Below are 6,125 nucleotides of genomic sequence, written 5' to 3'. Positions count from 1 at the left end.
CACTGGACCTTTATTACCTGGGGAGCTTAAACAGAACATTTTTGTTTGGTTAATTTCTTTCCCGAGGCGTTTTTACAGAGGTATCAAATCAACGCGTCCCAAGATAAGACTTTACATGTGCAAATTCAACTCGTTGAAACACGTCTACCGGCTCATGTTTCAAAATTAATAACCACACTGAGTGCCTTGCCTGAAGCAAATATCAAATTTGCTTGATGCTGTTTTTCAATAAGCCATCAGAGAGAAATACAGCTGACAATCTAGGACAAAACCGAAATGAGTTGGGGACAACATAATCAAATCATAAAATGCTGATGATGTGTGAATGTAGGTGTACATGTGCTTGTGTGTGTTTGTGTGGGTGTATAATGTCTCTATTACAACCAATTGAACAAAGAAAATTAAATCTTTGTCCATCACATTACCTTCAGAACAAACAAAATGTTCCCTCTGGTTGGGTAATTTGCTCAATCTTTCTACTCATGACATCCAGAATGTGTTTGTGTTTATCCAACCTAAGAAGAGCAGATTAGATATCGAATTACTTTCTTTTGAAGGAAGCTGTTTGAATCTGCTATAGCCTATTTCTTAAATACCACAAGCAGACTGCTTTAACATTAGGCGCATTCACACCGCAGTACTTTTCCCACAAAGGTTCATGAGAATTTAGTTCATGAGAACTAAAGAGTTCTCATGAACTAAATACAGATCGCGTTCACACCGGAATAAATCCCTGGGGGTGGATTAGGCCAATGAAGCCGCTGACGTCACTTCTTCTTCTTCTGCTTTGGGTTTACTGGCAGGCCGCAAACCACTTCACGGCGTATACTGCCATAGATATATATAAACACTATGGCTCATGGGAGATTTTCCAGTGTAGCTGAGAAGGGTATAGCTGCGGCTGCGGCCAGTACATGGCGGTACACGATGGTACACGACACGCCCACCTGACACGCAGTGATGTACCTGAACGCGTTCAATGAACGATCGTTCATGAACGCGTTCATATTTTGGGCGAACGTGAACTGAACGTACTGTATTTCCGCTAGATGAACGTAATTGAGAACGCGTTCATTCTCAGCGCTGTATAACGGCGTTCAAAAGTGCGTTCATTCTCAGCACTGTATTATAACGGCGTTCAAAAGTGTGCCAGATTTCATATGCCTTTCAGCCGAAATCCCAGTTAAAACACACAGTAAACAGGCTTCAAAATAATGCGGAAAACCACCCAATCTGTCAACAGCAAGCTGCCTGTGACGCGTACGCGCCTGTCACCCTTGGCTGTCGCACTAAAATATAAATATATCAGACTCCTCACAACAAACAATGTGGAACCGCGGAACCGGCGAGCATTGAATGAATGAATTAGTATGGATGAAGCCGAGAGCAGCTGGAGCAGCACTCGCTCAGAGTGAGACTCTACGGCAGGGGTGGGGAACCTCCGGCCTCCGGGCCGTATAGGGCCCGCGAGACAATTTGGTACGGCCCTCGATGTCATTTATAAACACACGCAAAAAATAAAAAAATGAAAGAAATCTAGACCGCAAACAAATTAAACAAGCGAGTGCCTGTTTTTCCTGGCCAAGGTCAGGGTCCTTGAACACAACACGAGCCTAACGTGTCATCACGTGGTATATGTCTCGACTGACAGGGGTGCAGTTCTGACGGAGAGCACCAGAACGCCACTCCAGCACTTCAGAAATTGCAGTACCGATAAGTCCATACACATGCCGCAGTTCCTGCGTGTCTGTGTCTTTAGTTGAAAGCCCAGTGGCGATCTGCTCATCTGTCATACTGATCAGACAGTCAATAACTGTGTTGTTATCATTAGCATCTGGTTAGCTAGCTATGCTAACGAATATAAGAAGCTTTTTCTACAACCAGTGAGGTAAAGGCACATCTTTATATGATCATTATAGTTATAAAAAAAAGAGGATAAAGTAAACAGGTATAAAATACTATATGACAGTTATTAATAAAGAAGAATACAGTTTGAAAGGGGAGTGATTTGTCAAATATCCATAAATTAAAAGAAAATCTGTTTACAGTTGTGTTTGGGTGTTGAGAGATGTGTCCATAGATCTCCTAATGTTGCTCTCAAAGTGCACCAGATTGATGCTTTTAACTTCAACATTTTAAAAAATCTTCCCAGGGGAGCACGCCACACCCTGCACGTGCATGCATACGCGAGTCATGGTGAGATATCTGGATTAAGAGGTTGCTTTTTCTTTGCACAGAATGAAATGAATGGGCTGTGATTTTAGTTTTTTTAAGCAGAGGTCAATAACCTGTACGGCCCTCTGAGGATATTGTAAAAATTGAAATGGCCCTTGAGAGGAAAAAGGTTCCCCACCCCTGCTCTACGGCGTCGGCGTATGAGCATTTAAAAGAGTTTTACGTTAAAGTCAGTACTGACTCAGACGGAAAAAATCATACGTCCGCCCGGTTTGAAAAAGCAAGTCCGTACATCGACGACGTCGACAACAAACCTTAAACCGCACATTGAGAATAAGCACACGACTAGCCTTTCACAGTATGTGTGAGTGGCGAATAAAAAAGAGAGCCAAAACAGATCCACTACCACCCAAATCCCATTAACATCGTACAGGAGACAAATAATAGCTCGCAGCAACGTATTGAAAAAAGAACTATAAACTATAAATTAGTTCATTTTTGAAACCATGAACTTTAGTTCAACATTTTGAATTATGAACTATGAACTGAACTAGTTCATTTTAAAATGTGTGAACTGTGAACTGAACTAGTTCATGTAGAAAGTGAACTTTCACAACACTGCTGACACGACACTAGCTGCGGCCGCGGACAGTGGAGGTTGAACCAAGCCCCCAGGAGTGCGCCGGAGTCTTGTGGCCAAACGGCGGTACTACACTTCCTTTGTGGTCTCTAACTCGTTGGATAATTTTTTTTAAACTACCCAGTATGAATGTTCCCGGGTAGCAGTTCTCTTCCCTCCCTTCAATCTAACCCTCCCCTTCCCCCCATCCTAACCCTAACCACTCCCTACCTTTTTACCTAATCCTAATCTTCCTTCCTCCCTCCTAAACCTAAACCCCAAAACCTCTCCTACTGTAAGAAATTAAAATCAATGTTTATACTACATGGGCTGTGTTATGTATGTGTCACATCAGTTGTGACTGTGCCTTTAAGATGGCACCGGGAGTTTTGGGATGTGTGAACCGGATACAGTTGTGTTGTTGTGGTGTTGTCATGGAAGCGTATACAACAACGTGTTCAATAAACGGTCAACCTAAATGTCGTAGTCCATAGTCTTACATATACAACATTGACGACGAGGATTATGGATTCTCTACTATCACCTCTCCCCGTTCCTCGCACTGCCGGGCGAACCGCCGATTCCGTGGGTTCGCTGGCTTGAGTCCTTCGAAACGTTCATAGTAGCCGCGGGGCTAGCTGAAGCTAACGACGACAGGAAGAAAGCCCTGCTGATACACTCACTGGGCAGCGAGGGACAGCGGATTTTTCGGACTCTCGGACTCGCTCCGAAATATGCGGACTGTGTTACACTGCTCACTGGACACTTTGCTGCCCCACAAAATGTTATGCTCCGGCGGATTGTTTTTCGGCAACGCCGGCAACAGGCGGGTGAGTCCGTCCACCATTACGTGGCTGATCTGAGGGGACTAGCCAGCCTCTGTAAATTCGGGGCGCTGGAGGATGAACTAATACGGGATCAGCTGGCTGAGCACACTAACAGCCCGACTCTCAGAGAAAAGCTGCTAATGATGACAGACAAGCTCACTTTAACAAGAGCAGTGGAGGTAGCTTTCCAGCTTGAGTCAGCAGCAGCCTTAGCATCCCAGCTAGCTCCCTCCTCCGGTTCTTTTCCCCACAGACCCATGCTACTAACTCAAACGGTGGCGCTACCCATGGAGCCTCACGGGGAGATTTTCCCGGAGGACAACTTTGATGTGAACTTTGCAGCACGCCAGGGTACGGCAGCACGCCGGCCCTGTGATAATTGTGGCTCATCATCGCACCAGAGTCGAGCTCCGAACTGCCCTGCCAAGGGACAGAGGTGTCAACGCTGTGGCAGACAGAACCATTTTGCACGGGTCTGTCGCTCTGTTCCTGCAGCCGACGGCCCACCTCCACGTACGCCTGGGCCACACGCACCGACGACCATCCACTCCGTGGGCGCCATCTCCCGACGGCTAAAGTGCTGCACGGTGGAGCTGGATGGGGTCTGCCTCCCGCTGCTGCTGGACACAGGGGCCTCCAAGTCCCTCCTGAATGTTTCCACGGTCCGGCGTCTCTTTCCGCTCCGAACAATCACCGCCGACGCCGAGGATTTGTACGGGTATGGACACTCTAAAATTGGAATGGCGGGCACAATCACCTTGGCTGTGCGTTACGGGACTAAGACTCTCCCCGCATTCACCTTTCAAGTGTCTCACCAGGGGGCCAACCTCATGGGTTTTGATTTGTTTTGTGAGTTGGGTTTCACCGTTGTGGACAATTCTGGGGCCGCTATCTTGTCTGTTGGCTCGCCGTGGCATCAGCGCTGGCCTGCCCTGTTCAGTGGTTTGGGCTGCCTCACCGCCTTTGACCACCAGCCCCTCCTCAAGCCTGAGGTACACCCTGTGATTCAGCCCATACGCCGCCTGCCTCTCGCCCTGCGCGACGACGTCACCGCCGAGCTGCAAAAACTCTTGGACGCGGGCATCATCGAACGCATTGATGCTTCCCCGTGGATTTCAAACCTGGTGGTGGTGAAGAAGAAGTCAGGGGGCCTGCGCCCGTGCATCGACCTCAGGCCGGTGAACAAGGCCGTGATACCCGACAGGTATCCGCTGCCCACAGTGGAGGAGCTAGCCGCACAATTCTACGGCTCTTCCATGTTCATGAAACTAGACCTTCGTCAAGGCTACCTGCAGGTTCCGCTGCACCCTGACAGCCGCAGCCGCAGGAGTGTTTCGCTACACCCGCATGCCTTTTGGCCTCAGCTCGGCCCCCAGCTGTTTTCAAAAAATCATGTCCACCATCTTCGCCGGCATCCCGGGCGTGGTCGTCTTCCTGGACGACATAGTGGTTCATGGTGCTACACCAGCCGTTCATGACGAACGCCTGGCGAGGGTGCTGGACGTCCTCGCCAGTCACTACCTCACACTCAATGGGGAAAAGTGCACCTTCGCTGTTCCAGCCATCGAGTTTGTGGGGTTCCGCCTGACCGCCGACAGCCTCAGCCCGTTACACTCCAACGTAGAGGCGGTGCTGCGCCTGCCTGAGCCGTCCTGTCCGGCTCAGATCTCTTCGTTTCTGGGGATGACGGCCTACTACCTGCGCTTCCTTCCTCAGTACTCCTCGACCACCTCCCCACTACGTCAACTCCTGAAACAGGACGCAGTCTGGGAGTGGACCCCGGCCTGCTCTGCCGCTATTCGCCAGCTCAAGACGCAGCTCACCTCAACGCCGGTGCTCGCATTCTTTGACCTGAAGAGCCCCACGTTCGTGACCTGTGACGCGTCCAATACGGCAATAGGGGCGGTGCTGTCCCAGATCCAGGGGGGCACAGAACGCCCGGTGGCGTTCGCCTCTCGGTCCCTCAACTCGGCCGAACAGAAATACTCAGTGGGGGAGCGGGAGGCGCTGGCCTGCGTCTGGGCGTGCGAGCGGTGGCACGTGTACGTGTATGGGCGGCATTTTACGTTGCGTACTGACCATCAGGCTCTTACAGCCCTGCTTGCTACATCGGGGTCGGGGCACAAACCGCTGAGGATCTACCGCTGGTCAGAGAGACTCCTGCCGTATGACTTCACCACAGTGTTTACTCCCGGCAGGGAGAATGTGGTGGCTGACCTGCTCTCCCGCGCCACCCCCACCCCAGCGCCCGGCGAGGGCCCGGACGCAACAGAGTCAGAGCTCATACTCATGCTCCACGCCCCGCTTCAGGCCGCGGTTTCCCTAGATGACCTTCGGCTCGCGTCGGAGGAGGACCCCATGCTCTCCCTGCTCCGCACTTACATCCGGGAGGGATGGCCTGCGAAGTTCCCGGAGGAGCTGGCGTCTTTTCATCGGGTCAAGGACGAGCCCTTGCAGTGGCCACACGCGCCTTGGGAGCACATGCAGCTGGACATCTGTGGGGA

This window comes from Pseudochaenichthys georgianus, chromosome 13 (genome assembly GCF_902827115.2).
Source record: "Pseudochaenichthys georgianus chromosome 13, fPseGeo1.2, whole genome shotgun sequence".
In the NCBI taxonomy this organism is placed as follows: Eukaryota; Metazoa; Chordata; class Actinopteri; order Perciformes; family Channichthyidae; genus Pseudochaenichthys; species Pseudochaenichthys georgianus.
Note: the sequence above shows the minus strand (reverse complement) of the source record.